The sequence below is a fragment of the Corvus brachyrhynchos genome, unplaced genomic scaffold (genome assembly GCF_000691975.1).
Source record: "Corvus brachyrhynchos isolate BGI_N302 unplaced genomic scaffold, ASM69197v1 scaffold114, whole genome shotgun sequence".
Classification (NCBI taxonomy): Eukaryota; Metazoa; Chordata; class Aves; order Passeriformes; family Corvidae; genus Corvus; species Corvus brachyrhynchos.
Window position 1 is genome coordinate 1,095,747 of NW_008238337.1, and position 3,844 is coordinate 1,099,590.

Consider the following 3,844-nt stretch of genomic DNA (forward strand, 5'->3'; position numbering starts at 1 on the left):
CCGGCCGTGGCCCCGGACGCTGCGCGACCCCCCCGCGGCCCGGCTGTGCGGGCACGGCCAGCCTTGGCAGGTGTTCCCGGGCAGAGGGCACTCAGCTAGCGAGCCAGAAGGCTTGGGTGCCTTCCCACACCTCTAAACAGCGCTGTGTGTTTTCGTTCCTCAGCCACAAAGATGATGTACTCAGATCATGGCCAGGGAAACATTAACGCAAAGGCCCCTTGAGAAGAACATCATAGAAGGATAGTAGCAGCCACTGCCTCCTGAAGCAGTTCCTCATATCACCATATGCCTCCCATGAGATGCTTCATACTCGGTGCAGGAATACAGTTAGAAAAAAAAAAAAAAAAACTAAACGTGGATAAGATGCCAACCACCAGAACAGCCAGAGGAATGTACTAGCCCAAAGAACGAGGCAACGGGATGGGTCAAGGAGCACTCCAAACATCAGGAACGCCATATAATGAAGTAGAGCCAAAAGTGTGTGAGACTAGAGGAAAGGTCCAGTGAGAAACCACAACAGCAGGCAGAATCCAAAGATACAACGAAACAGGGAGGATAAAAAGAACAAACCTGAACTTGGGACTAAGAAAAGCATATCCCAAACTATCCAGCCAGTCTTCAAGACAAAATGGGTCCACGCTAGTTACAATCAGAAACACAAAGAGCAGCTGAGTGGGGCAGCAGGCACTAAGATGAGAGGCCAATTTAGGGAGTCTGTTGGGAGATTAATAGGAAACAGGTGGCTGATTGTAGATACCCACCCTGAACTTGTTTCAGCATCTTGTAAAAGTGTTGAGAACAGGTGCAGGACATTGGTAGTGATGAGAAGGGGGGCTGATTGGGCAGAAAACTCCCTTTTTTGCTTATAAACCAGTCTGATTGCCTGATACAATTCACCACGGGGCCATACAGATGCTTGCTTCCTCAAAGGCTGGCAAAGACAGGGAAAAGTGCTCTTCAAAAGCTGCAGTGCCTGGTTACTGTGGCCTAAATTACTCTTCATATTTCAGTGTCAGGTAGAGGGAGAAAAATATGCCACATGCAGAGGAATATAAAATTTAATCCTTTTTAAAAGAGTACTTCTTCCAATAATTTGTGTGGACTTCTGAGGCTAACAGGTGTTCTGGAATTGACGGTTCAGAAGTGATAAAAACACACACTGGAGTGGGTTCTGGCAAACTGTAAACATTTTGGTAGGCAGGCTCATGTTTTGCTAACGACTCTTAATGCTGCAGAGCTGTGTTAACTGCATCTCACTGAGTTATCACTTAGATTCAACACAACATTACTTGGACCACTTCAAACTCCATTGGAACTAAAAATTTTGGCTACAATCTAGAAGAGCAACAAATCTTGCATAAATGCTAAAAATAGTGTAAATGTTAATCTACAGGTAGGCAGAACTAAACCAGCTTTGTCACCATTTTAGAAAGTGTTTCTGGCATGAAATCCCGCTCCTGTTCAGATGTAATGGGCTTTTGTCCGTCTGGCCAGGATTCCAGCCTTGAAATGGCCCATGTGAAGCACATTTGGGCTTCTGAGAGTTGGTCACAGACCTGAAGGTGCCACACAGGCTGCATGAGGCTTCTGCAGCTGCCCTTCAGCTCCTGCTACACTGCTACTCTAAATCCTTCCCCAACAGACCCTCCTGCTTCCAAGATCTCCCCCACACAACAGAGATCACCCAGGTGCATCACACCAGGAAGGTTTGGCAGCGCATGCTGGAAAAACCAGCCCTGGAAAAACCTCGCCCCTGTACCCAGAACAGCCTGTATCACCAAAAATGGGGATTCTCCAGGTGCATGGCCTGAAGCAGGGTATCTGACTGTGGCTCAGAAAGCCACGTTTTGGATTAACAGAAGCTGTCCAACACATTTAGTGTGCAACACAAAGAAGACAAAACCACAAACATCAAAGTAAGACAAAGCCTGCTCCATGAGAAATGAGGAGACTCAACCGTCTGAAAAATAAAGAGGAAATAAAGGAAACATTCAAAGAGATCTTAACATTTTATCACTATTTATGGTAACTCTGGCTTTATGCTATATAGGCCTTGACTGAAAAAAATAACAGCCTGGAAATGTGCAGCATTGTGTGTCAAAAACATATAGAGGCACTAATATATTCCTGCACAGACACAGGTGCAGCCACTGTGTTCAGAGAAAGGGTCATGGATGTATCATAATGAAGTTTTAAATACACTGGAGCTAAGTATTGTTTGGAGGAGAATTAAAACCTCCTTCCTGAGCTGCCATACTGCCAGAGAGAAGGTTCAGGTTCCAACAGTAACTTCTGAATTTCAGCGAGAGTACCCACATCTCTGTACTTGAAGAATTAAATAACATTTTAACGTACATTTCAACTTCTGCTCAGCATTGTTAATTGTTTCTACCAGGTGTGGGATAGGTCAATAGAGAAATCTCACTCATCAAGGTAAATTATGAAGGGCCTAGAACATGAAAATAAGACACAATAATACAAACTGTGCTTCATTACTTTGAGTCTCCAGAAAATACTACTGAACTCCTCAGAAAATGTAATCACAGTTAATATCACATACTGTATTAAGCTAGGAAAAGCTGAAATGTAATTTTATTACAGACTCAGTCATGTTACAGTAGTTCACAAAGAGATGTCTGTACAGCTGGTTGCTTTTTGCTCATTGTCCTTTGTCATGAAATTTGTTAACTAGTTAAGAGAGCAAATATATGTAATGAGTCATTTTAATGGCATATGTTATTTACACAGGCCCATTATTAAATGAATATATTTACTTTTACAAGCATCACTTGCTCCACTGCCAACATTTCTCCAAAGTAAGTCATGCCTAGATGTTTGGTAGGTAACTATATGATGTCAATCAATTTAACTTTTTCACTGAAAACACACAACCAGCAGTGTCTTCCCCACTTTGTTCTGGCCAAAAATAAGACTTTAAGAGCTGCTCCTGAAGACAATTTCATACTTTCACAACCTTTACCTCAGCACGTGTGATGGTGGAACTTGCAGCACATCTTAGGGTCCTGATCTTGCGAGCACTAATTCATGTTTTCCCATTTTAATCACATGCTTTATCCCATTCAGATGAGTGTTCATTCTCCATGTGTACCTGTGCAATTCCTGCATGCCCTCACACCCAGCTGCTGCTCCCACCCCTGAGTCACCAGGCACAGCTGGGGTGCTGAGCCGGGCCTGCTGCTTCTAAACGTATAAAACCAACCTTTTACAGTGCACCTTTATCACCTTTTCCTGCAGAAAGACCTGTCGTGGGACAATCTTGAACTGTGGCATTAAATAACCATAAAAAAAACCCAGATGATTTGGGGTCTGGAGCATCTCTCTTTTGAGAGACCGTGGTAGCTGGGCCTGTTTAGTCTCGAGGAGACTGAGAGGGGATCTCATTAATGCATATAAATATCTCAGAGGCGGGTGCCAAGGGAATGGTGCCAGGCTCCTTTCAGTGGCGCCCAGCAACAGGAGGAGCAGTGCCCATAAACTAAAACACAGGAAGTTCCACCTCTACACGAAGAGCTTATTTTCATTAAGGATGGCAGAGCACGGGAACAGCTGGCCAGGGAGGTTGTGGATTCTGCCTCTCTGGAGACGTTCCAAACCCACCTGGACGCGCTCCTGTGCCACCTGCCTTAGCAGGGGGGTTGCACTGGATGATCTCCAGGGTCCCTTCCAACCCGAACGAGATTCTGTGAAAACCCATTTCCCTGCTGCAGCCCCCCGGCCCGGCCCGGCAGCCGATCCAAACCGGGGAGGGGGCGCCAGCGGGGAGAGGCGCCGCGCAACCCCGGCCGGGCGCTGACGGACACGCTGACGGACACTTTAGGGAACC

General features: G+C 45.7%; 1 protein-coding gene across 2 annotated transcripts in view; it reads right to left on the reverse strand.

The window, feature by feature from the left end:
- Positions 1–3,838, reverse strand: part of GLT1D1 (glycosyltransferase 1 domain containing 1) — a 47,595-nt gene extending 43,757 nt beyond the window's left edge. For both annotated transcript variants that reach the window (XM_017734753.1, XM_017734754.1), the window contains exon 1: positions 3,619–3,838. The gene's annotated coding sequence lies outside the window, so the exon portion shown is untranslated. The remainder of the gene's footprint in view (positions 1–3,618) is intronic.
- Between the last annotated feature and the right edge of the window lie 6 nt (positions 3,839–3,844).